The following is a 16966-nucleotide window of genomic DNA, read 5'->3' as shown; positions in this document are numbered from 1 at the left end:
GACTCCAGTCTGAATATATATGTAGAGTCAACTGATTCGGTATCCTCGCCAGGATGCTGTTGTACCAAATCCTAGGTGATACTCTCGTATCAAGCTGTGTTGCTTCTGCTCCCTGTAGCATCCTTTGAAATTATATGTAAGTGTGAGGTAAAGTGAGAATTACATCCCATGTGGCTCCTTGTAGATTTCACTTGGTACGTGCTGTGGCCACTGCTATCTGTTCTCATTCATATGCACCACTCTGACTGCAGAGTTATTTTACAATTTCCTTACTGTTTGATCTCCTTCCAGCTCTCCACTCTGGGACTGTCACTCTAGAGGGATGTGCACAGGGAGAGGGAGTTAAAAAAGACAACGAGAGCTGGGGGAAAGAGAGTATGTGGAATCAAGAGGGATAGGTGAGAGAGTAAGATTGACATGGGAAGCAGGTGAAAAGTAGATGGAGATGGGTGAGAGTCAGCTGTATACTTGCTTCATGTTCACACCCGTCCTCTTTCCCAAGCTGTCAAACAGCCATTTTGTTAAAGCTGTTGGCATCTAGTGCCAAACAGTAGCCTGTCACTTAACACTTAGGTCATAGCTATGGTGAGACTTGGTTTTTCCTTGTAAGATTTTCCTCACTGTAAACTCCCTTAAGAGTTCAGTTCTGTCCTAAATCAGCTGCATCCAGCATGGGACTTGAATCCTTGACCCTGAGGTTAAGAGTCTGGCAACTGAGGTAGCTAGACTTGACGGTATTTGAAATAGATATGACATTTTCTACTCAAGTTGAGCACTCAAAGTGCTTCCTAATACAAGTCTTATTCACCCACAGATTCATACAGTTCTGTTTCTAACAAATCTGATGGATCAGTGGAAACTTGGCGTTCCGTGTCGAATCAAAATATTTCATCATGTGAAGCCCCCCAAAGTTCTACTTTGTGGATTGCTTTGCCTTTTGAGTAACTTCTTAAGCGAGCCAGACTTTGTAGTAATTACATGCAGTTTTATTTGCATTGTTAGTAAGTTCTCCACTTTGACTGAATGCCTCAGTCAAAGTGGATCATTCTGATCAATCACTCTGATTTGTTGCAGTAGGAGTGTTCAGCTGATTAACCCCTTTCTCATGAGGTCTAGCAGGCAGTGTGTTTTTTTATGATGGTTGGGAAAAGCATGAAGTTGTCGTCTACATCTGTTTTTCTGCCTACCTCAGATTATTTCAGGACCTTGGGTCATAGTATGTTTGCATGTTGCTAATTTCATGTCGCATTGATCAGCTGGGGAAGCACGCCATCAGGTCACAGGTATAATTTCATTGTTTCTTTACCCCTCGTGAATTACTTGGAGTATTTTTCGTTCCATGAACTAAACTAGAATTGACAGGAGAGTTCGTAAAATCTGGAGTGGATTTCTCTTTTTTCTTTATAAATGAACTGAACTGAACTGAGCTAGCAAGGTCTGAGAACTTCTGTTTCAATTTGCGGTTGTAAATACATTGTTTCCTTAATAGCTCCTTTTCCATAAGTACCTACTCGAATCGACTGGCTTTTTATTACAATCCCCAACCACCTGATGTGTGTGGTTGTCTTCATAGCAATTTTGATGTAATTGGTATGCGTCACGGACGCAATAACGAAGGTGGACATCGAGGCGAGGCGGCTTTTTGTCAGACTCGCGGAACATGGCATGTTTTGTAGCCATTTCTCTCATTGCTGCATTTCAAGAGTGGCAGTTCTGGTTTTTGTGAATCAGACCCGCATGACTCATCAAGTAAAGCCCCTGACCAGCCATTCGGTGGCATGGAGTCTGACGAAGTCACATTTTAGTATTTGCTCAGCTCGCTTGGGACCCTGGCCAAGCAGGTACCACTTGTGTGTGGAGTCGCTTTTTTCAAGCTTGTTGAAAAGACTGCAGAGTTCTGTTCTAAATCACTATCGCCCAGTGTGGGGGTTGAACCCACGACCCTGAGATTAAGAGTCTCATGCTCTACCGACTGAGCTAACCAGGCTTGATGCACAAAGTTTATATGGTTACGTTCAGTAAACATGCACATTTTAACCGCCCTTGCAATGATTTGCTAAACCAAATGACGTGGTTTCAGTGTCGATATGAAATTAAAAACACTGGTACTAGCAACAAAAACCTCCTTGTGCTTTGTATAACACCCACAGTATATAAATTGACAGACGCGAGTTATTCTTGGATTCAAGTTTGGTATTTACTACCTGTTATTTGTATCTGTGCCTCATTTATTTGTGTGATAACTTTGTAAGATAACGACACAGCAACAAGGAGTGAACGTGAGCATGAATGGTTGTTTGTTTCTCTATGTTAAGTGGTGTACCCCGCCTCTTACCCTGTTACTGCTTAGATAGGCTCTACATAAGCTGCGACTCTGCATTCTATTGATAATCTGATGTACCTGTATGTTGACCTTTGCACAGTTGTCCCATTTATTTATTTGCCTTATGTTCTTCAAATGTTGTTGTCTTGGTTTGGCTTTTCATGACAAAGCGGGCTGAATCAAAGTCTTTCTCGAAGCAAGTTCTTTACTCACGTGCCATGTTGCGATGCCTCCAGGCAGTTGTGTAAAATCACGTATCTGAATGAATGTGGAGGATTGTGAAAATCTGATGTAAACTGATTGTACACACAACCCGGTTTTCTTTATGAGTTTTATTTACTTTTGCAAAGGAGACAAATAAAAGTACAGACAGCATGACAGCATTCTGCATGTTTCTTGACAAATATTGTAAGCCTAGATTAGACTTAAGGATACAGTTATAGAGATCCTCCATAGTCAAAGAATGCATGAAGAGTATTGTCTGAAAAACATACGTTGGTATATCTGAAAGGTTACGTGGAGACAGAATAAGATCATATGGACCTTTCATTCAGTAAAGTCAGCTTGACAAAGAAAAGTAGCAGTCATCACTTTTCACTGAGAAATTCAAGGAAAGAGGAATTTTGAGGGCCCAGTGACTGTTGCTGTAAATAAAACGTCACTGAAATCAGAAATAAATGGTATTGGCAAGAGTCTCTCCCTGTTGTCACGACAGGTTTGTGTCTCCAGGTATCAAGGACGGGTGCTTGAGAACAGACTGTACCTTCAGAAAGGTACAGTATATGACACGTGGCTTCTGTAGTCGTGCAGCTGTATAAAACCCAGGTGGCTCGTGCTTATCTGTACAGTACAGTGGTCGTGACGACAAACATGCTCCCCTCAGACGTTCGTTAATCTGCACTCTCCAAGTTATCAGACAGCGCGAGCGAGTGCAGCTGTAAAAAATCAGCGCACATCGCACCTGTACGCATTAACACACGAACACACACTTGAAGCAAAGTTGCAAGATTGTCATTTAATAAGGCAGCCACGACAGAAGCGTTCACGCACCTGTGCACATGCAGTCAAACGAACACATAAATGCTATTCTTGCTGTTAACTTTTGAGTTTTGGATTGATGAAAACAGTACCGCACACACACACGCACAGTTTTTACCCCTCGCCACATGCCATATTCCAAGTATGTCCCACAGGTACCTGCAAAGTTTCCATCAGGGGAAAGAATTAGCTTCACACCTGTCAGTGTGCGTTTGTGTCTTTGCATATGTGTGCGCCATGGCTAAGCAGCACTGAGACTACATAAAACTCCCTGATGTCATTTGCCAAGTGGTGGAGGAGCTTAAAATATAAATGAGTGAGCACACACAGAGACCGTAAGCCTGCTGCAGGAATTCAATTAAATAAGGGAATAAAATGGCATGTTGGAAAAATGTAAATCGCATCCTCACCCTCTACCTTTTTTTGTCCCCCATATATCCATCCCTCTCTGATTACAGTTTGTTTTGATGTGATGGACATAAAAGAGAGACAGAGCCTGTGTGGTGGGAGCACCTCCAGGCTCTGGGAAACAATCATGTAAAACTGAGATTTTTGTTTATTTATTTATTTATGTGTTCATTTGAGTGCTGAATAAATTCTTCCAGCTATGAAAGCCTCCCCGCAGGCGGTTTGTCTTTCTCTCTCGTCTTGTATTTTCCCATAATTCCTCTGCCTCTCTCTTGCAATCGTCCTTTACTCTTCTTCAGTTTCACCTCTGTTCATCATCGCTATTGTTCATTCGCTTCCTCTTGCTCCATCAGCACTCAGCCTTTTTGTCCGCTACGCCCTTTGTATTCCTTTCCTTTCTCCCTTCCTCATTCCTTGATTTTTGTCTTTCATTTTATTTCTTTTCCCTTTATGCTTCATTTGAATCTGCATTCGCTTTCCATCCTCCAACACAGTCATACAGTCCAAAGATACAAAGATCCATGCAGTCTCTTAATCATTGAATCCAGGTGTTTTCAGTCCCATTGCAACAGGTGTGTAAAAACAACCCAGCCATCTGCCTTTACAAACATTAATGAGAAAATGCATCGTTCTAAAGATCTCACCGATTCGAACATGCTGCTGTGATTGGATGCTGCCAGTGCAACAAGTCAGTGCATAAAATCTCTTCCCTCCTAGATATTCCGCCATCAACTGGAAGTGGTGTTACCGCAAAGTGGAGGCGTTAAGGAAACACAAAGTCAGTCAAAGCCACAGAGCTCCAAACCTCCTCTGACATTAACATCAAGACAAGAATTTCATGGTATGGGTTTCCACAGCTGAGCAGGCTGTCGGTGTAATGCATGGGTGGCCTGTGGGTTGTGTTTATGGTCCATATTGTTTATGGTCAATCTAAAGCGGCTGCACGTGTGTGGTCGTCTTTGTTAAACCTGTGATGCTCCATGACAACAGGTACCCTAATCTGGATAAAACGGGGCTGGGAAAATGGATGGGCATTGTCCCTGCTGTCGAAAATCCCCTGTAGTTTGAATCTGCCACCCCCACCTTTCAGCGTTATGGAAGGTTCTAAGTGAATGATGAGTAGTTTGTGGTGTTCAGGGTGGACCTATGGCAAATATTGCTGTCTCGTAAGACAAAAGATCTTTTCGTTTTTTTCTTGTGCCATCAACGTTCTTTAAATGATGTTTGGGAAACTTCAAGTAGGATCCATGTGTCTTTTACTCAGGAGTCAACTTCCTCTTGTGTCTAGCCCCAAGACAGATCGACTGAGAGTGCTGATGGCCGCAGAGAACCAATGTAGCCTTGTTAGACTTCCCGGTGGGAGGACTGGTTACTCAATTTGGCTGGAGAGACAAATCTCACAAGAGTCCTGGTGGTTCCAAACTTTTTCCATTTAATGGCTATGAGACCACTGTGCTGCTGGAAATGCTCAGAGCTCCAGACATAGGTCTGAGCCCTGATCTATGGCACTCCACAATTTAATCACAGCGGTCTACAGAGAGTTGCTTGGATTTCATAGCTTTGTCCTCCCTGCTGTGTAGTGTGGATATATATATATACACAGGAGTGAAACCCTCTAAACTGCATCCAGTACGTTGAGTTTATCACAGGTGGTCCACTGGAGTTCTAGACACATCTCAAGGGTAGTTAAACCCAAAGTAAAGGGTTTAAAGACTATTCTAAATTTAAAAATGCAGTTTAAAAAAATCTGAACGCATTTTGTCAGTTTGTTGTGAATTTTTTGATTATGCATTGATGCAACGCTTCAGTTTTAAAAAGAAATCTGCATGAAGGGGTCTGAATAGTTTGCGCCTTTGTTTGGATTCTTTTCTTTTACCAGTTTCCTCTTTTTTTTTTTATTCTTTCATCATATCGTAGCACATCACTCTCAATCCTTACTTGTTACCTCATATTTGGACTTCCCTTCTCACCTTAACTTCCACGTCTGCCTCATTTCTTCTATTTTATTTGCTTCCTGCCACTTTCCGTTCCTTCCATTAGTCTTTTCCTCCTTATATTATGTTTCTTATTCCTGCTGTTTTTTCTCTAAATTATGCTTTCTTTGCTTTAAGCCATCATTCTGTTTGGATCTCTCCTCACTCTCCTCCATCCGTTCCTTCCCTTTTATCGAAGCGAATTCCTTCCCTACAGCGCGCACCCTGGGCTGCGTGCTTCTTAGCCTCCCCTGTCATGTCGTTCTGTCTTTCTTCTGTCTCTGATCCTTTTTTACTCGCTTCATCTTTTTTCTTCATGGTCAGTCTAGTCTCTTGTTTGCCTCCTTGTCTTATTTTACCTCCTTCTATACTTACAAGCGTACCTCATTTTCCTCTCTCCCCACTTCCTAGTGTTTCTAATCTGTTTGTTGCTCCTCTCCTTCATTCGCCTTCTGTCTTTTTGTTCCTGCTTTGTTCCTCTCACACTCCCCCTGGGTTTTCCACTCCTTGGCTTTGTCTGTCATACAAACCGTTGCTTTACCCATCCTCCTGTCTCCTTTCTTCTCTTAAAACTGTCCTTTCTTTCCACTCTTTATCGCTGGTGTCGTCCTTCTTTCATACGCACTTAATCTTATCTTCCCTTTCTTATTATTTCTTCTTCTGACTTTTCTTCCTTCACTGCCTCTCCCTGTGCCACTTTTCTTTCCTTCCCCCTTCGTCCCCTTCTGCCTTTCATTTTTTTCCACCTGTTTTGTATTCCCCCCACCTCTTTTCTCTCTGAAACCTTAAGGAACAGTCCTGCAGTGTGACTGTGTCTGATACAGTTCCTACACACACACACACACACACACACACACACACACACACACAGAGTCTCTGGTTAGTCTTCACTTCAAGGTGATGCGCTTTGGGGATTTGTTTGTTCCACTGCTGTTTGACAGTTTGACACACACACATATACACTTCAACTACCATACATGCTGCTAAGCGCAGTTTACCTGCTAAAATACTCTCTCACTTGTCAGTTTATCAACTTCACAACTCCTTCAGCCCTCTGCTCTGCTGTTTATTTTTCATTCTTTCATCCGCGCACTCATTAAAGTGCGTCTAGCTCAGCGTGCCAAGGATGCCGCTAAGTCTGCGAGGGACAGAGGGCCTTTATTCGCTACTCAAAGTCACCGGGCGGACAGCTTGAAACACCGTCTCTAGGAACATTAAACTGTGATATTAAAGCTTCATTAAGCCAGCTTAGGTGAGTCCATTAATCACAGATACTTAACCTTTGATGATGTCACTGACACGCACACGCTCAAACTCACAGATTTAATGGTCATGGCCTCGCTGCACAGTAGAGCGTGATTAGCTTTTTCATTAATTTTCTTGTCGCAGCTGAATGTGCGCAGCAGAAAAGCATTAATGAAGGAAACATTGTTTGTGTTTTTTTTTCCTTTCTTGCAGCAGTGTTAAAAGAGAGAATAAAAACACTGGGGAGGCAGTCATGTGCAGCTGAAAGGCTAAGAGTCCGGCACGATCTGATATCGTCGTGTTGGTGTTGTTCCCAGATCAACATAGTAAATGTTGTTCCAGGATCAACATTGCAAGTGACCAATCAGAATGTTGTGACGTCATACTTTTGCGACTTCGGGAAAAACCGCCGTCAACTGCCAGTAAAACAAAAGAAGACGAAGAAGAAATTATATGATAGTCATGCTGTGAGACAAGGCAGCGCTGCCTAATATAGATAAATATTTGAAAATAAAAAGTAGTCATTCTGACCTGGGTCCTGGAGAAAATTCCGACCCAGATGAAGGACCTAGGATAGTGGTCAGAAGAAAGCAAAAAAGGTATACTGGGGACAAACCAAGCCAATTCTGCTATAATTATCTAAATGCTTTTTGGGACATTTTTTGGGGGTGGTGTGCCGTGGCTCCAAAAGGTTGGAAACACTGTACTAAGTGTATGTCTTTGGATTGTGGGAGGGAGCCAGATTATAATTTTCCTCATGGTTTAATTCCGGTGATGAAGGATTGAAAGACAGCTAATTCGTTCTTGTGTCAAAGATTTCTTTACTAATATTTTCTGGATTAAAAAACAACTACAACAGCAACCTGTGGGCCTACCTGACAGCAGATCTAAGTGATGTTAATGATTTAATATCCATACAGGCTAAAATGAAAAAAAATGTTGTTCAGCTTGAATGCTGGATTAAGGGGTTTAACTTGCTGTCTATGGGGTTAGATTTCTAAATTCCCCCCCCCCAATATTGATGAAGTGTTTCTTGCACAGCAGACATGGCTAAAATTCCCTTAAGTCAAATCCCCGTTATATCTGGGTCCCAACCAGACCAAAGCAAATGCTCAGACAGTATCTGGAAAGGCTTAGGAAGATTTCAGCTCTTGCTTTAGATCGTTGGCAATCTGCTACACAGGTTTATGCCCTTTCGTTTGTGAAGCGTGAAGACAAAAGGGACATCCTCTTACCGCCGTCTGAGTTAGGCTTCTGGCAAGGATTCCAAGCTTCAAATGAAAACACAAAATTCAGTTTCCTTTTAACACTTTTACTTCATTAATTATTCATAGAAGTCCACAGTCTGGAAATAATAATCAACCGCTAATAGGCATTAGGGATACTTGTAGTTTTCCACACATTTTGCACTTCTGAAGTACATAAACAGTACACACACATTCTCACAAAGAGCAGTATACATACAGTATACCACCAGTAGTAGTAGCAGAGTAGTAATAAATGTCCTGTTATTTGTCCTGTTCTGTTTGTGATGCAGTATGTTAGTGAAATAAATGATCTGTATCTGTGATCTGTGTAACAAATTGTTTAAATAAGTGTCATTGTTATTAACGTGCTGAATTACTCGCTGCTTTTTCCTAACCATTACGTCCTGATGAGTCCTTCTTCATTTGTGTGTTTGTTTGTGTGTCTGTATGTGTGTGTGTCTAAGTCAAGTCAAATATTACTGATTCGGTGTGATTTCAAGGTTTGCAAATAAATTAAGCAATTCTTTGCAATGTTTAGACAATTGTACAAGACATTATTTAATTGATTACTACTTAGGGATGGGAATTGATAGGAATTTCGCGATTCAGATTCCATTATCAATATCACTTACCAGTTTGATTCCTTATTGATTCTTTAATGGGTTCTCATTGGCTCTGCTTTGACAGTCACCAACATTACCAGCATATCAAAGATATGACATTCATGCAAATTGACTGCATGCTGTGTGCTCAAAGTCATACCAGGTCTTTTTTTTTGACAACCTCAATAAGGATTTTTTTCTTAAGTATTTTTAATCATCTTTAAGCATGAAAAGATGAATAAAAGTACTTAAGAAAAAGTTCTGATTGAGGTTGTCATAATTCATGCATGACAGGGTTAAATAACAATAATTACAATGAAACATGTCATACATCTATGGTAACATTAAACGACCAGTGAGTGGCAGGGCATGGAGTGACACATCAGTGTCCAATGTAGTGGTTTATGTGCCATAAGTATACCATGAACACTGACACAAATACAAGAAAACAGCCTTTGAATAGCTGTCCACTGTAGTGACCACTATGCGTGAAAGGGTTCAAGTAATCCATAAGGTAATACTTTCGTACTTCTTTGTACAATGTCCTGAAATGCCAATGTCTCATTACCAGTTAACAATATAAACCTAATGGCTACAGCCCCACACACAAACACGAGCCCTATTCTAATGAAGAAACACATATGCAATCTTTCTCCTAGTAAGTATGAACACAAAGCAGAGATGAACTGATTGCCACAGTGATTCTACTTTAGAAATATGAAGAGGTAGAAATGGAGGCTTCAAGGCTGACTGCTTACAAGTTCAGGGTCTGGCTGCTGGGATGGGGTCAGCACTCACTCAGTTAACATCACCCTTGGTTCTTGGTTAGCTTAGCATTAGCTTGCTGGCTGTGCAGGTATTTGCAAAGACCCGAAGTTGTGTTAGCAGCATAACACAGCTGCTTCTGTCCTGGATGCAGGGCTCTCATCCTTTTGTGCAATTAAAAAGCATGCTATGGATTATTTTCCTCCTATTTTCCTCCTATTGGAATCATTGATTGTAGCGAAAGTGCAAATGGAACCGATAGGCATGATCGATAGGCAGGCAGCCTAACAAATCCAGTAAACTGAACTACTGGGAACCGGTTCTCAATTCTTATCCCTGCTTGCATTAGGGTGTTCTTATCACAGAGAAACATTGCCAGTGGTGTCTTGACACACTGGTAGTGGCCATTTTTGGATGGCAGCAGATAACAAGGTCAGCTTTTGAAGGTTGGAGGAGTTGTGGGAGGGTAAATAATAAATTTGTCGAATTAAAATGTGACCCCAAAGTGTCCTTTACAAGCGTTCATATGTGACAAGATGGGAGTGTGGAGTCCTTCTCGCTCCTGCAATAAACCCAGTGTGTCACACTTAAAACCCTCTGAATATTCATATACTGAATATTGATGCCCTTTAAGGCTCCAGCAAACCACTTCTAACTAAGTAGCAATGTGAAAGTGAGAAGGCAATATCAGCGGTAAGTGTTGTTCTGTGCAAGTTTTCCCTACATCAAATTCTAGTGAAACTGAAGGTTTTTAAGTTTGCAGTGAATGGCACTTAAAAATCCGTTGGAGAAACCAAAGCACATGAATACCAGAATAATGCTGAAGAGAAGCAAACTGTGGGGATTTTCAAGTCTGAAGGATGCACCAAGTAAAATCTACTAAAATCCAACCAAGAAAAGACAGCACTGGATTCCTCAGAGATTCCTCCACCCTCTGATTTGTGTATCTAAGGAAGAAAAATCATTGCAAATTTCAAAGCTTTGCAGAACTCCTCGAACAGCAAACAGTAGAGACATACATGCTACACCACAGTCAAGTGGCCTGCTACTGTTTAGAAAAATTTCAAATCATGCTGGATTAAAATGAATTATGCACAAAGTTGTGCACAAAGTTGTGCAATGTAAAATCAAATATTTAACATTGTCTTTTCTTGTGTACCATTTCTGTCTTATGGATGTAATTGGTGTATTAAGTGGAAAGAACGGTAGCAATATAAATACCAGAACACAAAGACAAAGTAAATGCTTTCGATTGCGAATCAAAGTGTTGTGAAACACGATCTTTTGGAATTGCAAATACACAAGGACAATCACAGAAAGAGAAAGAAAACAACAGATGGTGAGAGAAAGGGGAATGCTTGTGAGAGACTGCCAAGGGCAATAAATCAAAGAAATCGAAAATAAATAACAGAAAATGAGGAGGGAATTAGGACAGATGAAACTAAACATCACTCAAGGTCTTCTCAAAGTAACATCTCTTAACAGCAAGTGAATCTGCCACAGCAAACTGAGACCTCAATACCAGCTTGCTGGAGCACATGAATTTCATCAAAGCAATAAATAAGAAAAAAAATCAGTTGTTGATAAATGTAAACAGTAAATAAATATGTAGCTCAGATTGTAAGCTTCAGGTTGTGTCCTGTACTTAACTTCATACCTCTGTATGCATTATATACAGTAATACTTAAGATGTACTGTGTATACCCTCCTGAGACCCAGCAGTTCATCCGAAATACTTGATTGAAACATTCTTCAAATGCTGTGGCAGCTGATAACTTTGCAGATTAAATATTTCCATGACATGATCTATGTACAGTGGCCAAGATCAGCACGAGTTCCCGGGTTATTCAATGACAAATTAAGCAGATAAAAGATCTGGAATTGATTCCAAGGACTGAACGTACATATGGTATCTTTTTTATGTACTTGTAGCACCAGGTCCAATGAGGATGCACGCTCTAGAAATAAATAAATAAATGAATAATCAGAGAAAGTAAAAACTTTATCAATAATCCGTAATCTGGTTCATTCTTTAAAGTAATGAAAAGGGCTGAAAGACTGCAGGAGGCAACTAAAATGGATGGTGACAGAACCAAGTTGAGAACACTCTCAGTGGGTATCTCATTGTCCAAATCTAAAATATAGAAATGCCTTCATGGACATAAGTACAAAGAGTTTACAACATGCACACCGTGGCTACAGTCAAGAACAGGAAGTCCATATTAGACTACGCCAAAACGAACCTGAACCTTGAAAAAAAACCCAAGATGAATAAAACCAAGACTAACTTGTATCAGAATGATGGGAACATGATGACAGAAATAGCGGGGTGATGTACGGGGCTACAGTCTCTTCTCAGCTTCAGCCAGTGTTACAAAACTGGGTGTAAATGGATAACAATGCAAAAGACATTGAAAATCTAACCCTAGAGTTTCTCAAGGCAAAGAAATGGGATATTCTTCAGTGGCCAAGTCAGACAACTGACCTCAAACTGACAGAGCATACTGTTCACTGAAGGCACAGAGAACCACAAACAAGCAGCACATGAAGGTGGCTGCAATAAAGCCCTGGAGGAAAGACAGAATTTAGTGATGTCCATGGTTTATAGTCTAAAGGGAGTCATTTTCTGCAAAGGATTTTTAACAAACCATTCAAATCCTCATAATCCTTACATTAAACATGTCCAATTATTTTTAAAGCTCTTAAAATGGGGAACTATAAAGTGGCTGAAATGTCTGAACAGTTAATGTAGTGATTTTATTAAAAACCTTGAATTAACGCTGAAAGTCACATTTTGATTGTTTGTTCTTAAATAGTTTGTCCCTGTACATCGCCACAGTGGATTTAAATCAAAGGTCATTGTTCAAAAATGTGTGGATCTAATGGTGCATTGCATAATGTTGATATGGCAAACCTGTTAACAACCGTAATCTGTTTACACAGCAAACGGATACAGATACTGCATTAAAAGCACGTATGCCCACCTGTCACACTGAAGTTAGGTAACCGTTCCTGTTAGAAACATGTACTCTTTAAAGAAGAGGTCTATTGAAAAAATTGATTTCACCGTTGCAGTTTGAAGTAGTGTGCCCTGTGAGCTACTCTGTTAGAAAACATTCATATTTTTTTATTTTTTCCCCCACTAGTTTTCTTATTGAAAAAACAAAACAAAAAACAGTGACTCAGTGAACATTTGCCAGTTGGTTGCTGAGGGCTATAACTAGTTTGAACGTGGCAATCTCAGGTGAGTTCATGAGTGTAGTAAGACTATTATGATGCATTACACTGAATTATGGGCCAAAGAGTGGATGTATAAAGATTTTAGGAACCATTTACCCGCATAAACACAGACTTTTTATTTAATTGCATACATCTAATAAAGTGCATTAGTATGACTGTTTGGCTACCATTCACCGCTCTTCTCATAAACTTGATTTAATGGAGGACTGGGTATTTTTGAGGTTAAATAAATGAACATGCAGGCGGCGCGTTTAAGAAACGTATGCAGCTTATGTTGGAGCCACTTGCAAAGCTTGGGGTTCAGTAATGAAGTGGTCTTTAGACTCTGCATCTTCACATTAACTATCAGTTGAAAAGCAGAGGCATCGTGTCTCGGTCTGAGAGCGCAGCTTGAATTTCTGTAGGCGGTGGCATCAACTCATCATAACTCCACTGACAGTCCCTCTGTTGCTGATTCAGCAGCAGCAGCAATTTAAAAATCTCACATTGTCTTTACTCATCCTGTTTTTTCTCTTTCTCTGTCACAGACTCTTTTCTTTTTAGCACCTCTCATCGGTTGCTTTCCATTTCTCTTTCTAACCAGGTTCTTTCCTTTCTCTCTACACTTATTATCTGTACCTTTTCCCCCACTATAGAGCCCTTAGTGGTCTTCTCTCGCCTTTCCTCTGCCCTCTTCTTGTCTCTAAATCCTAACCTAGTGCCTGCAAAGGAATAAGAGACCAGGTGTCGAAAGCCGGCAGGCTGAATCACTCTTTTCATTGCTGTCACTCTGGGATTGTGTGCTTTAGCTCACCCACAGGCACAGACAGCTCAGGAGGAAGAGAATGAGGAGGCGAAGGGGAGGAGATAAGAAATTGATCTACTCTTTGTCAGTTTCTTGTTTACACTTGTGTGTCTTTTCCCAGAAACTTTCGTTCTGGTCCTGCCAGGTTCAATCTTTTTATCCTACTTCTGCTTATGTGTTGCTACATTATGCCAGTTACATGTGGATTTAAAGGAGCTACACAAATACCAGCTTAATTTAAACATATGAGGATCCTTCGGTGACACTTTGTAGTGAATAAACGTAAGCATAAAAAGTAAAGTTTTAGCATTGTCATCAAAGGCAGCTAATTGCTCTTAGAATTGGATGGCTCAAGTATGTGTATCAGTTGTTATGCTTTTATGCAACTCCTCCTCCTCCCCCTCCTCCTACACCTTGCAGTGGCAGTCCAAGTCTTTGGGTATTACATGACCGTAATGGTTAATTATTTACACCTGAAAAGAAGGCTGTAAGCAGTCAGAGGATTTAAAGGTTTGGCTTGGAAGGGCAACCACATCTTACTAAATGTAAGATGTACTTTTTATGCTCTACATGCTGCAGTTATTTTCTTTTGCAGCTTATGAACCAGAATCAGAGCATAAATGGGGGCTTATCCGGGATACCATTAGCAGTTAAGCTCACGTAACACTCAGAGACTCTTGCATTGCCATTGTAATGCCAATAGGATTTGCAGAGGAGTGTAAGACACTGTTAAACTGCAGCAGGATGAATTCATTTGGAATTGACAGATCAACAACAAACCCCACTGATGCACAGTGGATAGAATGGCTTCCTTATAACACCTACAGATGTATACCTATAAAAAAAAAATAGATCCCTCCTGCCTTTAGAATTGGATTGATTTATTGTTTGCCATTCTTACAAAAATACTTGATATTTTGAGCTATCTAACTTGTCCAAATCAACCCAGTCACCAGCAGTTTAATGCTACCAGCTTAGAATGCTTCTTTAATGCTCCGCTCTATTGCTTATACTCTGTCATTACTTTGTACATGTCACAACAAATCTCAATCATATTGCACAATTAAGTGCTACAAAAAATATATATATTTATGCGCACAAATACAGCTGAAAGACTCAGTAATTAAAACTACAGTGCAATCTGCTTAGACATTGAGTCATTTTATCCCAAATTGCTTTTCAATCTTATACTTTTTTTCTTTTTCAATAAAAATATTAGTGCATTCAATCCAGATCTACTGTATCAGAAATGAATACAGAATTAGAAACAAACTTAGATAACATTGGTATTGATTTGTCAGGCTTTTGCACAGTTCCCTTTGCCCCAAAACAGGTTTCAAGACATAAAAAGCTGCGTAAAAGGCTGAGGTTATTTGTTCAAGAACTGTTTTCCATGTGATTGCATAGATTTCATTTTGTTGGTGGAGTGCAAAATTTAATCACAAGGATAAATTTATCTCAGAGAGGCCAGAGCCAACAGTAGGTTCATGCTTTGTGGCATTCCCCAGCACGAAGTTATGATAAATGGCCAATGATTAGCAAATGAATTTCAGAGTGTTTTTAATAAAACTTGTACTTACACTGCTGCTGAAACTGAATAATGCCAAGGCATTACCACATGTAGTGCAAAGAATACATTTCCAAATTACTCAGCTGGACTGAAAACACCTGGTTTAATTTCACAGTAAATTTTGATTCTGTCTAAGACTCTATGTCATTTTTTCCAAAATATCAGTTTCAGATGCTTTCTATTCAGGTTTTGACATACCGCTACACAAAAGGAGTAGCTGAATGTACAGAACCAATGCTAAACTATTCTAATAAATAATCAATAATTTGACCATTACCCAAAATAAGTCAGCGTATTCATACAGCCAGACTTCCAAATCACCATCTGTAACATTTCCAGCATTTCTTTCTGGAGAGAAACGTTATTCTTATATGTGTAATCACTGTAGTTTTCTATTTATAGTGTATTGTGATTTTATGTAAATCTTGCTGTACAGTAAATCTTGTTTGTGTACGGGAATGTAAGAGCCCATCAAGGGAAATTTGCAATAGCTACAAACTCTATGTAAAGCACATCAGTATCACTATGTAAACTAAATAACTACAAATATATTAAAAAAAAAAATGTCTAAAATATCTGTTAAAAAAAACAAAACTATAAATATCTGCTCCTCAATAAATAATTGCATACTGAGAAGTGACTAAATGTGAATTTGTGGAAATGTCCAGAAAACAGTAGCAGGGAAGAAATTGTTTTACAGCTAATTAAAAGAAAACATCTGCTCTTACTTATTTTATTATATTAATTACATGATGTTGATAGCAGCATAAATTCAAAGATTTTAGCTAACTGAATTATAATGTGAAGCAGACCTGAGCAACAAACCGTCCTTTTTTTTATATCGCAGAAATTATTCACCTTTAAAAGTAGAACGGTATCGTGTTTGGCACAGTCAATGTTAATTCAATAACTTCCCACAATATTCCAGGAATTGACAGACCCGGTGGGGACAGAACGTTGCTTTACTAAGTAATGCTGTCTGAGTCGATCAGCGAGTTTAAATGGGAGTTAAAGTCACATCCTCAGCAGTCTCCTTCCTCTTTCTGAATCCCTGTCCACAGTGCCAAGTTCCCACAATGCCCTTGGGTGGTGTTCACAGAGAATTTTGTGCATGGGTGTTTGTGACAGTGATGCATCTGTCTTCCTGTCTGTGGACATTAGTTTAAAAAAAAAAAAGAAGCTTTGAGAGATCACCGCTTTCAAAGTCGTGGTTCTCCTTTCGCCTCACCACACACACACACACACACACACACACACACACACACACACACACACAGAGGCTCAAACAGTGTAGCTAATGGCAGAAGACAGGTGAATATGACCACATGACTTTTTTGGTGTAATTCTTCTTACTGTCAGCTCGCACACAACGCAGACCCAACAATGTCAACACACGCAGGTGATGTCTTAGTCCGTTATATTCACCTTCCAAACACGACCATGTGGTTCAGCTGCGGGTTGTATCTGTACAGTTCATGTGGGTATCTCAGCAGGCTGGCTGTGTGAGCAGATGCCAGCCCCCCACTGCCACTTTGAAGGTGCCATTGGTGCACACATGTACCAAAAGAAAGAGCAGATACACAGAAATAAATAAGATGTTTTAACATTTAAACACCAAGAAGCCCAATATCTGGACAGACCTCTGGTTGAGGTGCAGACATTTTCCATCATTACAAACATCCTGGGTGGTCTGTTTTGGGGGTTTTTTTCCCCCCAGCATTGGTAATCTGCTGATAATATTCAGTTTGAACTACAGTTCAACTTAAACACC

General features: G+C 40.1%; 1 non-coding gene across 1 annotated transcript; it reads right to left on the bottom strand.

The window, feature by feature from the left end:
* Positions 1-1914: 1914 nt before the first annotated feature.
* On the bottom strand, positions 1915-1987 carry trnak-cuu (transfer RNA lysine (anticodon CUU)). The gene has a single exon. It is a non-coding gene; the product is annotated as a tRNA-Lys (tRNA).
* Between the last annotated feature and the right edge of the window lie 14979 nt (positions 1988-16966).

The sequence above is a fragment of the Oreochromis niloticus genome, linkage group LG3 (genome assembly GCF_001858045.2).
Source record: "Oreochromis niloticus isolate F11D_XX linkage group LG3, O_niloticus_UMD_NMBU, whole genome shotgun sequence".
NCBI lineage: Eukaryota > Metazoa > Chordata > Actinopteri > Cichliformes > Cichlidae > Oreochromis > Oreochromis niloticus.
The sequence above is the reverse complement of the archived record's forward strand: the minus strand, read 5'-3'. Positions and strand labels throughout refer to the sequence as shown.